This window comes from Rhodnius prolixus, unplaced genomic scaffold (genome assembly GCF_049639745.1).
Source record: "Rhodnius prolixus isolate KJV_2025 unplaced genomic scaffold, Rpr scaffold_3, whole genome shotgun sequence".
In the NCBI taxonomy this organism is placed as follows: domain Eukaryota; kingdom Metazoa; phylum Arthropoda; class Insecta; order Hemiptera; family Reduviidae; genus Rhodnius; species Rhodnius prolixus.
This window is the reverse complement of record NW_027411603.1, coordinates 13,258,061-13,275,658: the sequence shown is the minus strand read 5'-3', so window position 1 is coordinate 13,275,658 and position 17,598 is coordinate 13,258,061. Positions and strand designations below refer to the sequence as shown.

Genomic DNA, 17,598 nt, shown 5'->3' with positions numbered 1-17,598 from the left:
ACTTGATGCGTGGTCAAGGTAGTCGATCAAAAAGTAATTTTTTTTAAAAAATAGGTAATTATAAAAGAAAAAATCATAAGAAGAAATACAAAAACACATAATAGCAAATAATTCCCAGCCTCTCACATGAAGAAAATCTTTCAATACTACAAACTCTCCTTTACGTGCTCTTTAGATGGTGGATAAAAAACCAACAATAACTTAATTTTTCTTCAAAATTGAATCTATATCTTAAACAGGACTCATGACTCCTCAAACACTACCATATTAAAAAGCAGCGAGAACTAGAAAAACAACAAAATATCCGATAATTATTTTAAAAGAAACGAATATTTATAAACTTCAGATCAGAGTTTAAAAACTAACCGCAAGTTATGCAATTTTACTTTTTAAACTAAAATATGTTGTTCCTCAAAATTCAATATAGCTGACAGTGTTACTCATCTTCATTATAAACAATTTCCTTTATGTTATTTTGAAGAAAAAAGCACTTTTCCTAATAAATTAGAAATAAAGTGCTGCAGTTACCTTGTTATCTACAATATATTGAGAAAGGGGTCATTCACCATCGATCAGCCGGCTATTGTCTCTGATGATCTTTGTATTTTCTATTTCTTCTCTTTTCAGACAATGTAATTTCTCTACAAACCTCATATTATGATGAGAACTGGCCTCAAGGTACTTACAATTGTGGGTCAAATTTTATATTTGGTTTAAGGGCTACGATGGAACCCAATAGTTGGCTTTTGAAAAAATCAGCCGACGGAGTAAAATAAAAACAATAAATAAATATGATTCCCTATTATCTATGTAAATTAAATTAAATACTTGGTGTATAAATTACTATGCAAAATGTGGATAGCTATAGTTGTCTATTATTCCGACTGATAACGCCTTTATTACTGCATAGCTGCCGGATTCTATTTAGTGATATGATAGAAGACTCATTTTGAGGTCATTATGGATAGTGAGGTTAGATACATAGAAGGAGCGTTAAGTAGTTTTCGAAGAATTTTTGACTGTAATGTCTGGAGGCGTAGAGAGTTGGATTTATTTAATATTGATTTTTCAATGATTAGACACTAAGGAAAATTACATTCCAATTAATTGTGAAATCATTAAAAATTTATTAATTCAGTAAAGTATTTAGTTTAACTGCATCATTCAATTTTATTATATTCCTCAAAAAACCTAAAATCAATTGTTCTTTTTATTTTTTTACTATTGATGTATTACTAATTTATTTTATTTTTATGAAAATATATGTATATTCTAGAAATTATATTGTAGTTACTTATGAATTACATCAAATTATATATCATTGTAATTGGGTGAATGCTCGTACTGTAAATAAATAAATAAATACTGTGGACAATAAACCTCCAAAACGAATAAACTCATTTAACCTAAATAAATAAAAAGGCGCATAACATACTGTTTATTAGATCAAGTTACTTTGATACCTGTGAATCAATACAAAAAAAAAGAAAATTTCATTGATAGCAACGCTGCCTCTGTGCACGTTTGAAAAGGTATCGGATGAGATATTAGAAACAAAACTGAGTTTGAATACTTTACGTCTTTTCATTTTTGATCTTCTATTCACAACCACACATGTAGACTTTGCACTAAAAAAAACAATTATTCGTTTTTAGCGACCTGAACATACATTTCGGATTAAATTCAATTAAAAAATTTGGCACAATCGCAAATTTTCCTTTTCTAAGAAACATAGAATGAAACATTCAAACGACAATCTCTGACACAATTTTCGGATCGGATTAACCTACCTCCTATTCAAGAATTATCTTTAAATTTCATTTGCTAATTTATGTATTTTTATTTGAAATATTATTTTTGGTGAAATGATTTTAAGGGTAGTCCAGGTGTAACTGAATCTTTTGTCTTGCTTTGTGGTGAACGCCTAACAGAAGTAGGTCACAATAAATACGAATTCGGTTGTATGAAGCTAAACGCTTTATACGATTTAAACGAAATTTGTTATATAATATAAGTGATAACAATTACAGTAAGTATAAGTCGTGAAACTTGAATACTCCGGTTTTATTTAGAGTGTTTTAGTGTCAGCAGCAAACAAGCGCTGAGTGCTGTCAATAAAAGAAAGGGATACCAAGAGAATAAAGAGGATCTTGGGCAGCGCAGGCTGAAGAAGCCCTGTTAGAATGTTACGTGTTATTGCTAATGCTCCGGCGCACTATGCTCCAAGTGTGCTCCTTAAAGCAGATCCACCCCAGGCCTTTATGTCCTTTTTTAAAACTACTACACTACTATGGCAACTATTGGATTTATTTTAATCTCGCAATACTTCCAGACCAATTTACTGGAAGATCTTTCATTACATTCTAAAGGCTACTTTTTCGAAGAGGTAACAGGTTTAAAAGATTTATAAGGCAATGTGATCTGCAATCTTATCTAATTTAGGAAATTGAATTTACATTTACAATTAAAAATGGTTTATCCTCTCATCTACTTAATCTACTCCTGAGGAGTTATTCATTTATTTTATAATTTAATGTTTATGTTAGTAATTTTTTTTTAAGGAACTTGAACATAACTGTGAGCAAACTATACAATGTCCTGCCGTTACCAACGATTAAATGAGTTGTTAAAATTTTGTGGGTGAAGGAAATTGCGTGGTAAGACCATGCGAAATGTCCGAAGGTGTATCTTTTTTTTCGCAATTTTCTGTAAAACCAATTCCATTGAATTATTTAAATTATGTTTAATAAATACTCATATAAAGAGTTACAGATACGTTTTACCAGAAAAATTCATTTTATTTGCTTGATCGTTTTGAGCGTTAGGTGGAGGTAGATTCTCAGCAGTTACTTTACAGAATTGTACGATATTACCATCTACGGTGTATTAGTGAGAATGACATTCATTTTTCACTATAGCTGTGCAGCTAAAATATCGAGTTTGACGAAATCGCTTACGAGGAGATCTGAATCTTCAGCAAACACAAAAAAGAGCTGCGGTTGACCCGTGATAACTTGAAAAAAAAACAACCTTTTTAGCGTTTATAAACATATATATTATAGACTTAACACCTCTATTAGATATTCCTTTAATGAAAGATTCTATGAAAAGGTTTTTGGTCATAATGCTATTTTCATAAGTCCCTTTATTAGAATTAAACTTTAATGAAGATAATTAATATTTAATTTAAAATAAACTCAATTTAATTGAGTAAACATTCTGTGTGAAGATAACCTTAATAACTGTAGTAAGAGAATGCTTTTGTGGGTGTTCACATTTGATTTTGCTTTAAAATAGCAGATTTAAATAATAGTTTCTTAGATTACTCAAGCAGGCACAGTAATAGATTTAAAAAAAAAATTTTTTTATTTGATTAATATTGGTAGGACTTTTACTTAAATAAAGAACCCTTTTCCTCTTCATTTCCTTATAAAGAAATGCCACCCTTTTCACTCTCAGGAAATGAGAAAAAGGGGTCTTTACATCTGGAACGAAGGCATGTAATTCAAACTGGGAACAGAAAAAAATGTTTTTTTTTTCATTATGTATTACTACAGTTCCGTGATGTGCCAAAAATCAAACCAACTGCTAATTTTTTTTTTCATTTTCTTTATTTTTTATTTTTTGGATTTTACATCTTAAATTTTCCCACCACTTGAAATATTAATAAATTTATGCGAGAATAATATTCAATAGATTTCTTGAAATATAATTACATTCAGGATATCAAAGATAAGTCATCAGTTGAAAGTCATTCAATAACTTAACATAATTAGTATTTTATGATAATGTTCTGCCTACTATTGGAACTGAGGAATAAAACCGAAATGGTTTAGAAGCTGTAAAAGGTCTTTTTAGATTTAAAATTCCCATAAAATACTAATTTTGATTATATAGGCTGGCTATGTAGATTAATCAAGGCAGATTCAGTTATTTTAATTCATTTTCTATTCTCTCTATGTTTAAATTAGCTCGGCTCTCAATTCATAATTAAACATTGAATTGTAATATCGTATTCCACGTGTTGCGGTAATGTTTCCTATCCTAAACTTTCTCTTTATTTTCGACACTACATTCGAATACACTAACTAGTGTTCAATAACTAACTCTGCTATTCCGCTGCTCTAAAGTTATGTTAAATTTGATTCTTTCTTTAAAAGCGAAGCTAATAAAATTAATAAAGTAAAGGAATTTAAGGCTAAATGGTAGCCAGAATGTTTTGAATTTGTAGTATATTTAAACCATTCCCAATGCCTTCTTATCAATATTCCTTCAGTAAATTCATTAAAATGAAAATTTGCTTAAGGCTCTACACTCGAGAAAACACTTCAGTTTAGATAAAGTTTTTAAATTTATACTATTGAATTCTCCGTCTTTCCAGCTGTAATTAACTGAATTACATATTAGAGGGGAATAAATAATTTTTCTTTAAAGATTTCGTTTTGTGATAAACAGCGTTAGTATTTATCCTTCTAACTTTAGGAAATCTAAAACTAGGTTATTTTTATTGGCATTTTTTTAAAAAAAGGTCGCTTAAAGTACGAATAGTCAAATAGATGAGGTGCTCATCGATGGAGACTCAATACTTGATTTAAAGACGGGTTCTGTGATAAAGGGAGTTTCAGTTAGAACCGGATCGTATAGAAAACGGATGCTGGTTGAAAAAAATGAAATATCGCAGAACATTGACATTTCATTTTGATGTGAACAAGTAAAGATTGTTTAACTAAAACCGTAAACATACAGGCGGATCTACCCAAAAGTTTTTCAGTTTGTACCTACTGATAAAAGGCGAACCTAATTATATAGATCAACAGAAAAAATGTAATGAACATACTTATCCTGGCTGTTGCCGAAAATATCTTCTTCACTGAATTTTGTTTATAATAAGGCTCAAGATGGATTCTAAAATCACCAAAAAGTTTATTTAGTGTTTCAGAAAAACGTTCTAAACCATACTTGGGGACAACCTGCGGAAGTAAAATAATTTAATCAGAATGGATTCTACACTATGAGAGACATCCTAAAATTAATTTTTAGGTAAATCTGCTACAATTCAAGATATGCGGATATTTCAAGATATTTCTTTTCCTAATAGATTATAGATTATTCCCAACAGTGTAATAGTCAATTACTCCGATGGACATCCGGCAATTAAGTTAATCAGTGCACACAAAATCGATTCCGGCAGCTATGGTATTTTATTGAGTCTCTCACTCAGGTAAGCATCTTCATTAACCCAGCCAGAACTGGTGGTTTTGCAACAAAAAAGCGAAAGTATGGCAAGATAAACCCATTTTGAGTTGGTAGACAAAATTAACATTTAAGGTCTTAAAGAAAATTATCGGATAAGAAAAGCAGAGGGGTTCAACCATGTATCATGCAATTTTTCTCAGACACCTAACTGATCTTTAGCTTTTGGTTAGGGCCACAGACTCACAAGAATATGTTGGAAACTATAAAGTCTACGTAACCGCTTTCCACCCGATTAAATCTCAGGACTCTTTCTACTACCCATACTATCTTTTGAATTCAGTACAATTGATAATTACAGATAACTTCATACTTTGCAAACATTTTGGTATAAAAATTGTATTTTAAAACAATTATAACTCTATCGACTGAAATGTTTAATTGAACTCAGCACTGTAAATACAAGTGTAGTTGTTCCTAATATAATATAAACAACATTAGGTAATAATATGCAATGTAATAATTTAATTAATAGTCATCAAAGTTTAATATAATCACATCAATATACTAAGTAAACAAATACAGTGTATTCATCACTACATTCATCGCTGTGCAAATAAAATGCTAATTCATACGTCTAATTTTACAGCACCATGCACTAATTTTCATAATTAATAATAAGTCTTACGTAAATGTTAAAAATAGATTTACTTAAACAATCGAATTTACTGCCCAAATTAATCCTAATATACAGGGTGTTTCAGGGTTAAGTGTCCTAACTGAAAATATGAATTTAGGACCTCAAAACAAGAAAAAATTGTCCTATGAAAGTATGCCCGTAAACGCTTTGTTTATGAGATATTCACTTATAAAGATTTCCATTTTATGAATTATTATTAGGTAGGTAATAATAAAAAAAATTAATAGTGTCTTCCAACTACTTTATTGATAGAAAATAATGACAATTAAAAGTAAATAAATAAATTATAAGGAAAATGAGGAATCGGTATCTTTCTTCCACAGCAGCAATAGCGAACGGCACTGGATTGCTGTTATTAATTCAATTACTCTTCTTCTTAAAGAATGAAGATTATTGACCGGCAGGCATTTCATAGACTTTTCGATTAATGGCACCCCAAGCAAAAACAATCCATTGGTGTCAGATGTGGAGAGCAAGCAGGCTAGGTCCTGCTCGGCCAATCCACTTTCGTGGACCTCTACCGCAATGTGCTGGACAACCATCTAATTAAAACCACGAGTTCCTTCTGAGTTGAGGCGGAACAACTTTAATCAAAATGTAATAATCATTACTAAGAAACTGCAAAAATGTGTCCGCATTAAGCCCAGGTGATAAGAAATGCGGACCAATTAAAATATTGTCTAATATCACTGAAACTCACGCTGAAAATGGTGCTCACGAATTGCAAGAAGATTTTCGAGCATTCAGAGATGATAAGTTTTTTGGTTGAACATTTCTTGTGAGTGTAGCTTCATTCGTCCAGAGAATATGATGCGAAAATTGTGGCTTAGGATCAACTTGATTTAAATACCAATCGTAAAAATTCTTGAGGTAATAAATGGTGACGTCCATCTGCAAAGAGAGTTCTTCTTACTCTCCTTAGAGAGTTGGCGTAATATGAAATTCAGCTGTTCGTACACTGGCGGACGGATGATCATAAAACAATTGTAATATTGCTACACTCCTTTCATTTCATTAAGGGGCAAGAGCTCCATCAGCACGTGGCATTAAAGCAAATGAGCCAGCACTCTAAGACGTTGAAATGTGGACCTAAAGATAGTCTTGTATGGTAATCTTTTATTCGGAAATCGCACGGAATATTCACGACGGACAGCATTGCCAAAACGATACACAAACACCATATCGGCATATTCACTGTTAGAATAATGATGCATTCTCTGTAAAAGCTTCAAACTGATAAATGTTATTGAGAAAGAGTTATTATTTAGAAAGTCCACAGTGCAAAATTCCAGATGGTATTATTCCGTAAAATGTCAATATTGGTATGTACAGTTAGAGACACAAAGTGATTTTAGCGTTATACAATCAATTTATCATTCGTTCTAAAATCTTTAGAGGTGAATATCTCATAAACAAAGCGTTAACGGGCATACCTTCATTGGAATTTTTTTCTTGTTTTGAGGTCCTAAATTCATGTTTTCAGTTAGGACACTTAACCCTGAAACACCCCGCATATAATAATATATAAGGCGCCACGGTAGCCGAGCGGGTTAAGAGGCGAGACCTGCAAAGCTAATATGCATTGTGGTACTGGGTTCGATTCCCGGTCTTGGCCTTGGATTTTATTTAATGGTTAAATGAGAAATAGTAAAGTACGTTTGCTAGTCGCCTCCGTCCACGACACCTGGTAAATGGTAGTTGGACGTTAAGTCCCGCCTGAAAAAATAGGCGATTACTTTACTTTACTTTACTTTTTTAATAATATATACCTATATGTGTATAATATATACAGAGTATCTATTTTAAGATGGCTCTCATGCATTTCATGTTTAAACGGTTGAACTGAGCAAAAAATGGTAGAGGAAAAATTTGTTGCCCGTCTAGTTTCAGAACATGTAACTTGATTTTAGATTCCTGCCCGCATACGCGGTAGACGCGCGCCCAAAAGTAAGGGTTTGCTGATGACCCCTAATTTCATATACACAGTTTAGAGTATAAAAAGTTACTTTGAAAGAAACCGGAAACTGCAGTTCGAGATCATCAAAATTAAAGGTGCTAGGCCATTTCAAAATCTGGTATTTATTAATCATATTTCAATTTTTTAACTTGTTAAAAGAAGAGCACGTGATAGGTCATTTTTATGTATTTTTTCAGCCCTTTCTACAGAAAATATTGCCAAGGCAGTAAAGCTAGTATTTTTTTAATCATCGGAAAATAAATAGTTTTCCGAGTGATTTTCTAAGCAATAATCAAATGTTAAGAGCTTTAGATGTTCACAAGCGTAGAAAAAAGTGCTAAAAATAATTTTACTTCTGTTACAAACAAGAAGGTTTAATACTTTTTTTGGTAATTTTGGGAGAGTTGCGAATTACCAAAAAAATTGAAAATATCATGTCACAAATTTAAATGTTTAATGTCAGATTTAAAAATTCAAACTTATTCCTTAATTTGTCCAATAATGCACTTTATGTAGCTTGTACATGTACTGTGTCTTCAAAGATGCCTCCTCTGGCTCGAAAATCGAAAATATAAAACTCAAGCAACATCTATATTTACTGCCTTTATTAAGTAATTCCAACAGGTACAAGTAATCAAAATTTAAATTTTTGCTAAACTCATATATGTAGACGTCTCAAATGAAGATAATGAAAGGATTAGGTAACTTAATTAGATTACATGGTAAGAATCAATGTCTACTCCATCCCTCATCCAATCAATTTTCATTAAAAAAACCTAACCCACACAGTTCCTGAAGACACCAAAATAAATTTTCTATTCAATGTTTAAAAAACAAATCCGAGTGAACAATCAATCACCCGACTTTCTCTTACTACCTTTAGGTATTTGCCTCTCTTGAATAAAATTTTTTGCACAAAACGATAATTGGTTACAATATTAGAAGATTTCAAATAATCTTATTCTATTTTTGATGGTTTGATTCTAATAATATAATAATCAAATCTGAACCAGTAGTAATTTCTTTTTTATTTAAGAGCCCTACATATGTACCTCTAGCAGACACTCTTTCATGCACACAAAACAATTTGTAATCATTTTTTGAACCTAGATGTCATTAAAATTTCAATGTATCAATTTATGAATGTATTCAGTCAGAAATATGTAACTACAAATTTTTAATTGTGACCAATTAAACTGACGAGGGTATTTATTTCAGTGAGCTCTCATCAAAGATTCAATAGCTTATCTGTAATTTTTTTAAAATTCCCTCTACACGCCATTCAGTCTTTGAATAGAATTCACCGAAATAAGTACCTACGTGAAATAAGCAAAAATTTGAAAATTAGCAGTTACCTTTCTCTGGTTCTAGTATTACGGTATGATCTCTAATGAATGTCGTGCTATTCTTTTTTGGTGAGTTATCCCTTTGGAATAAAGCTGTCGGGCAAGAGATTAAAAGTTGAAATGTTGTCATGTGACTTAAATGTAAGCAGTTCCGCTAGCATTTTTGTATATTTGAAATGTTTTTGATCAAAAATATTTAATATAGAATCTTTTGTTCTTCATTTATACTTCAGAAATATGTAGTATTAAATTAGGAGATCATTTAAAGTAAAATTTTATAGAAATAGCAAATAAACTGGTTATTTACTTATTTTCTGGTTAGTTAATATACTAGCATTTAATAAGTACAATTGAGTTTATTCCCTTATTTCTCCACACGTGAGATTACTTTAATTAAAATTCGATGAGAAAATCATTAAAACTGAAACAGTCAGAGAGTTTCATAATTCAAATTCACGTTGCAGCAATATTTTACATTTCTGCTTAGAAATTATAGTTGTGCATAAATTTACAAAGCAATAAATCATAATTTCAATGTGGTATGCTTTTAGAGAAATAACCATTCAGTTGGTAAATCTGATGAATACATGCATACGAATATGAAAGTACTTAACGTTTCAAGAGTTACATTTATGTTATTCAAATTTTAAAAACAAAATTTGAAATGCAAACTAACCATTTTCTACAATTCATTTTATCAGTTGAAAGATTAAATGAGATTTTTTTTCCCCCAGATGATAGGTATAGTTAATTTTTTTTATTGAATGGAATATAAAAATTCACACCAAAAAAAACAAGGCTTAAAAAAATGATTAGCTGAAATATGGATGTAACGCAACCTCTAAAACAATTAAAACCAGTCGTGGGCAAATATTTTCTTTCCACCAATTAATTTTTGGTAAGTTAACAATTGTCAGATTGAAGCTTGGTGTAGTGGCTTGAAGATCGTACAAACAAAATGAGTACGAAGAACAAACAGTTGGCTTGAGAACTGACGTGTGTTTGAAACGCCAAAGTAATAACAACAAATACCTGGTTATATGTCAAGATGAGATATAACTTATGATAACATTTATGAGATGGACATGTTGCGTAGTTGAAAATTGTGGGGTCTGCAAACAGCAGGATGACCCTGCTTGGATATTTTCCAAAAAGTTATGTTCTAATTTTTATGAGGAAGAGTGTTCATAACATAATCTAGTAATAACATGCCTTTGCGCTACGAATGCGAACTTTTGCTTATCCCTGCTCTGATAATTATGATAAACTATCCAAATAAATTAGAATGCTCATCCGTTGCTCTCTTTATTTAGCCATTATTTATTTCCTAACACCTTCCTCGCTGAATAGAGATAGATAAATTTATAGGCAACGAGACGATGGAATAAGATCTCGGCATGATTTGAGATTTTGAGAGTGTGATGGAGAGTTTGACTATGGGTTCGCTAAACCGATTATAGTTGCACTCTATTGTTATTTATTAGAGCTATTCCGTTGGAATTACTATTCGTGTCAGTGTTGGGGTTGTCCAGAGTGAGTTGGCGCAAACGGGCTGGGATACCCTAGCTCTCCTAAGGAATAACAAGAATTCACCTGATACTGTTGGAAATGCTGATTAAGAGTGTTGAGGGAATGTCCAACGAAGGTGGTCGTAAAAAAAAAAAGCCAATGAAATTGCTAATTCAGTCCACGGCGTTTATAAAAATGCCGCTATCACATTATAAAAAACAAAATGCAAAAAACCTTAACAAATTTGATTCAATATTTTGTGGAGTTCCCGACTAGTAATTTAACAACTTATCCAAAAATATACCTAAGTAATAACTGCAAAAACTGTAGTCATGAAGAGGACCAAAAATAACAGAAAAAAACGTCTGTTTAATAGCCATTGTTAACTTTTAATACTCCGCTACTGTTTAAGGTACAAAGTATGATGAACATTTCAAACTTCAGTTTTATTCTAATAGTCTTAATTATATTTTATTGCAGCTCTTCTCCATATTTTCTTCTTTTATAAAATTAAATTACTATTTTAGTTATTTCTTAGTACCTTACTTAAAACTTTATTACTAATTTATTTCCATATTTTTTCTTTTATTAATTAAATTTCTATTTTAAAAGTTATTTCTTAGAAACTAGCTTTAGACATTATTTCTATTAACTTTTATTTTTTTTTTTTTTGGCGCATCAACAGCTGAGGTCATTAGCGCCCGGAGCTTTTTCCAGTGCACTGCCGGCCTCCGGACAGTGTTCTCTCGTTACAGACAACACTGTCCATCACCGGACAGTGAGCTGTAAGAAGCTCCTAGGAAGAGAAAATCTAAGGGTCAGCTGCTGGATTCGAACCCGGGACCTCCGCGTGGGAGTCCAGTATGCTAACCTCATAGCTAATCCCTTCCCTTTCTATTAACTTTAATTTCATTTTATGAAGAATCAACAACTGACACATCTTTAAGCATAAGGTTAAGTTAATAATGCACCTTTAAGAAAGCACGATTTAAGAAAATTAGGGTCGAGACACAGAAGGCTAGAATTCTATCCTAGATTGTTTAGACTGATATAGAGGATTAGAAGAGAGATCAAGAAGATAATACCAGACTAGAAATCTCGCACTAAAAAAAACTATACACCTATTCGTTCATGAGACATCACTAATGTTATGGGAAATCAAAGGAAATTTGGGCATAAAGATAGGTTTTTTCCTGCCCCTCGATTATTTCTAACCAACATATGCATATTCAAAAATGAGAACAGTCGATGCATAATTTCACTTATGAATATTCAAACTTAACCACAAATGTAACCACACAAGGCAATGATATTCATTTTATAAAGTAGAATCTATAATTTTGCAATTAAATGGTGATTAGCAGCAGACGGGATCGTAAGAAAATTAATATTCTCAGTCTGGTGTTAATGACCTGGGGTTTCTTGGTATCTCTATCTAACTGCCTTTAACTCTAAAGGACAGATGACTCGAGTCATTTATTACTTTCTGCTATCATGATCTTGAAAGTTTAGTTCTACCAAGAGCAAGACAACGTTGCTGTAACCTGGATAAAATCTCCAGAGTGATATAAGTGAGAATGTTAAGTTTGGAGAAAGAAGAGATTGGAATTTTTGGATCCATGTGAAAAGCAAGGCGATGTACTGTTTACTAACCAAGTGACTGCTTTATGAACCTTGAGGTGGAAAGATAAATATTTGCCAAAGAAAGTGATGAAGAACCAGCCAGCAGTATATAGGTTTTGGTGAAAAAGACTGGGATATAAACAGCATCTGTGTTTGTAAAGCTTCCTTAGGAAGAAACATGAGAAACTATCGCATTAAATTTTGATGTATCCATCTTCAGGAAACTTGTAATTAAGATACAGAAATTACAACAACAAAAAACTAACATGCAATGAAAACACTATTTTAGAATTAATATTGAAATACTATATTTTCGAATTAATGTTGAAAATTTACAGAAAAATGAAGATTTAAAATGTACCTTAAGTCTATGAGGCAGGGTTGCCTGAAAGAAAGTCTAGGCATATTGAAATATGCAGATGTAGGTGGGGAATGGAGCATTTAAAATAATCTGAAGTCCTGACTCTATTGTTTATTATCTTCGTCTGTGGACCTAAAAAGTAATAATGATAATTTCAAAAAGGGCTGAATTGAATCTGTTGATAAAATAAATACGAACTTTTTTACTTGACTGTTTACAAAACACACGGCGTTAATTTCTTGCACTTTCAGTAACTTATTTTCGTAACAATAAAGTTATTTAACCCGATAACTGTCAAATTAGTTTCAAAAGAACTGTGCATGATTAATTAATGATATTATTGAATTAATAAACTTAAATATTTTCAATGGTAAAAATCGAACATTCTTGCAACTCGGCGGAGCAGTTTTATTACCTAGTCCTGTTCTAAATTATGTCAGGTTTAACAGAAAATAACTCCTAAATATTATACCAGTGGCCAAAAAGGCGCCACGGTAGCCGAGCGGTTAGAGGCGAGGTCCGCTATGCGAATATGAATTGGGGTGCTGTGTTCGTTTTCAGTATATGCCTTGGATTTTATTTAATGGCTAATAAAAGGAATTTATCTTTAAGGATGTTTGATATTAAACCTCCGTCTACAACACCTGATTCGGAGCTGGATGTAAAGCTTGCTGAAAAATTAGGATTACTTAACTTTTTTTTTATACTGCCGGCCAAAGGGCCGCAACGAACTTGGGAAAGCTGGTTTCAATTTTAGAATTAAATCTGTTTCCCTTTGAAAACCTCCAACAAAGATTTCTGCAAAAATGTCTTCAATAAAAGTGACAGGTATTGATGGAAGCACCAAATCGAGGTAAATGCAAATCGTTAGCGCTTTTATCAAGAAAATTCTAAAAAAAATAACTTTCCTACATTAAAATAGCATTTGTGATTGACCGATTTTCCTCAAATTAGGAACGAATTTGTGCCTTCAGTTTCTTAATATTATTTGTTGTTGTGTAATTCTTTCGCTTTTGTTCAAAATCGTTTTCTTGAACATTTATTAGGAGAATTTCTGGCAATCTGGAATGTAATGCTGCGCACCAAAGCACGTAATGCAATGTTAGCAAAGAATGTTAATACACTTTATTATAGCATTTTTTTTATCACTTTTCTTACTGCAAAGGCATGCTACAAAATCTGTTGGTTTAATAATATTGCTATCACAGCTTATTCTTTGTGATTTAATGAAACGACCTATCAGGTCGTCCACTTTTTGGTTGGACCTAGACTGCCAAGTACCTTGCTTACAAACTGGTCCGAATAAATGTCTAATTATTCTCCTCTCGAAGATTCTTAAAAACTTCTGGTCTTCTACCTTAGAAGGTAGTGCCGCCTATAAAACTCTTCGTCTGTTTTGATCTACCAGCAAGTGATTCCACCAGAATTATAGACTGCTAATTTTTCTCTTGTTTTTCTGGATATAGGAATAGGTAGAACATTTTCAATAGGCAAGGATAATTCCCTAACGCATCACCTCTTTTTTCTAAACTAAACTTTAAATTTTGGAGAAGCCTGTACTTCCCCTTTCTATTAATCTATATCGGATTGTACGAGGTTCCGTTGAAACAAAATTGAAATTTGAATTTTCTGTTTTGAGTATTCTGAGCAACAGTGGCTGTGCTGTTTGTAAAAAACACTTTTTTTTTGTTCAAGGGTCCTTAAAAAGTGGGCACGCAATGCAAACTACACGATTGTTATACTTTCTCTTAAGAAAGCAAAAGAGTTACTTCCTAGTTAGTAAGTACCTAAATTTTATTTATTTGAATAATGGTTAAATTTACCTTTATTTGAATGAGAACTTATGAGTTTATGCTGAAATTAGAAAATCGAGGGCGATTTCTGTGTTTTTATACCTTCTACGTAATGTCTTTTTTATTATTAATTTGTATTAAATGAAGAAAGTATATACTCTCTCTTGAAGATGTCCCAGTCATAAAGCTTGCAGGCCAGATATTGCTTCATAAAGTTAAAAAAGAAAAAAAAGAGATTCCTTATAGGAATTTTGTTATTCTTCATATTCTTTCAGTTTTCATGAATGTCTTAATGATGTTTTTCTTGGGAAAATGTCTAAAATCACCAGTTTCATTAGCGATGTGTTCGTTATGTTTTCATGATTAATCAAAAAATAGAGAAACTCAATGAAATTGTGTAAGTTCAAGAATAATAAATTTTTACTTCTTAGACTTTAAATTCTCAGGCACTTCATTCTTGTGGGTGTATACATTTAACGAGAGGCATCTTTTCTTATCCAAAAACTGTTTAGTAAAACCTAATAATTAACCTGAGTGGCTATGCGTTTCTCCTATCCTAGTTAGAACTTACGTTAAACCTAACTTCAGAAATCCAAAATACTAGTAAAATCATTGTTAAGACTTAAGAAAACTGAAAAAAAAAAATCATTCTTTGCAATGAAAACTCAGCTAAGTGATCTCATAACTCTTTGCCAAAAAATCTTGGTTCAAAGCTGTTGAAAATGGCAACAGGTTCTTTGGACCTGTAAAATTAAAAGTGGCGGTTTGTTTTTTTTTTTATCGAAGTCAATAGGCATTCATTTCTAATCTAGATTTCTAGAAATATCACAATAGTTATTCATTTCTACTTTCATCTTTTTTTAAACACTCGGCAATTTTATTAGAAATGGAGTTATCTGCTCAATAATAAAACAGATCAATTAACAAAATTTGAAAGATACAAGTATTCCTACCTAGCCTCTAAAGATTAATGTTACGAGATATGTATATAACATGTTGGAAGAAGGAGAAGTATATGTGATAGAAAGGCTGAAGAAGATGAAAAGGCGCCCATGAAAAACACGTTTTTCACGAAACCTTCGAAGGTTGAAAAAACTAAGGAGAGAGCTGGCAGTTTGCGATATCCTTGAAATTAAGCTAACGATGAACCAGGTGGCGCATAGGGCACCAAGTATAACATCACAAAACTATATTCCAACTATAACCGAGCTAATTAAATGAGCTAAATAATTGAGCTAATTATTCACAGTAGAATGAGGTAACGGTGAAAGTAATGATATGAATGATAAGTAAATGTTTTGAGCACGAGCTGAGTTAGTTGATTGCCTTAAAACAGAAATTTATTATTCTTTAGAGTTAACCAGCTGTTAAATTAAAATTTTATGATATTGCAAAAAGAAAGGTAACACTCCTTTTAAACAAATTCAAATTCAATACTTTCCCAATAAAACGTGATACTTTTTCACAATATTTATTTCATATAAAAAGAAAATAAGCAATATAATAAAAAAAAAGTATAATCCCATTTAATAAATTGTAAAAGAGATATAAACCCCAAAAAACATTGTAACATCTACATGCCGAGCCTTCCGTTTGAAGGGACTGGGTTCTCATAATTTGCAGATTATAAAACGTATGTTCAAAGAAAAAACTAAGTTTTTGGACTACAAACCTATACGATTAATAATTTTTTCGAGTCGTTCGTATTTAACATTTTTTCTATCTTGAAATTTTGACATTCCTCACTTCACCTTTCTTGTTAATTCACTCACTGAAAACGTAGAATCTTCTTATGTAATATATTTTAATTTTGGCTTCCACCAGAGAGTTGTGTAGGCCCGAATATTTGGTGCGAGTTTTTCTATTAAATTTTCAGTAGTTAGATTTTTGTAAAATTTCTTTTGCTGAATTTGAATGTAATAATATAATAGTAATGTTGCAGGGATGATGTGATATTGAGAGAGATCAATAATACTATAAAGCCCATTTTGGAGGCCTGAGTACTATCTTTTATCTTATATTATTAACTGTAGATTGTAAATCTTTTACAAAATTTACTCTTTAAATGACAAAGTATTAATTCTCAGTTAATGAACATTGTTTAGAAAGTTTAGATAAATGATTGTAATTTTCTCAGTTTATTGTTTCAGTTTTATGTTGCAATTATTGACCTGTTAAGCAAAGATAATCATTTTATTTTCTCTTAGTTTTGTTAATAATTAATAAGTTATTAGGAAAGGGATTAGCTATGTGGTTAGCGTATTGGATTTCCGAGCAAAGATCACGGGTTCGAATCCAGCTGCTGACACTTAGATTTTCTCTTCCTGGGAGCATTTTACTGTCCAGTGATAGACAGTGTTGTCTCTGACGAGAAAAAAACTGTCCGGAGACGGCAGTGCACTGAAAAAAGCTCTAGATGCCAATTATTGCGCATTAAATTAAGCAAATTAATAAATAATAAAATAATGTTATTAAAAGAACTTTATGAATATTACATTATTTAATTGTTATTTACAAGACAAAATGTTCTAATGTATTATATATCTTTCACTCTTTCATTCATTATAAAGATATTGGATCAGTTAAAGATCATTTATGTAAAGTAGAGGCAGCTTTAACTAAGTACATACTAAATAAGGAGGTATCTATAAATAGAATCAAATTAACCATAATCATCAACTACAAGAGTCATTTATAAGATATATGTATACCATTTAAGAGTCATAAATGGAAATCAAGACACACGTATTATGGTAAATGTACGAGTATAACACCGACTTTGCAAACTTGTAATTAAGTTTGTCAGATATTCTCTATGGAAATACAGTAGGTATATTGTATTTTAATACAGTAATTGTATTTTCAATGTTCAAATCTTTGTTAAAGATATAAAACTTTTATTAAAGAAATAATGTAGGTAAAATTATTTTTAATTGGGATATTGTGATTGTGTATGAAATTATTTTCTACTGCAGAACTTGGTTTTTAATTAATTAAAACTTTGAAGTTGGTAATGAGCTGAACATTCGCTCCAAAGTATTGAGTTCTAAACAAAATTAAAATAAATACAGTCATTGTTTTATTTAACTTGTTTAGTTTGTGTGATAGAACAATGC

The 17,598-nt window shown here is 31.4% G+C and overlaps 1 long non-coding RNA gene across 1 annotated transcript; it reads right to left on the bottom strand.

The window, feature by feature from the left end:
- Positions 1-4,749: 4,749 nt before the first annotated feature.
- On the bottom strand, positions 4,750-13,303 carry LOC141453852 (uncharacterized). The gene is made up of 3 exons (XR_012458261.1): positions 12,896-13,303; positions 12,690-12,821; positions 4,750-4,970 (listed from the first exon to the last, which is right to left on the bottom strand). It is a non-coding gene; the product is annotated as an uncharacterized lncRNA (long non-coding RNA).
- Positions 13,304-17,598: the final 4,295 nt, after the last annotated feature.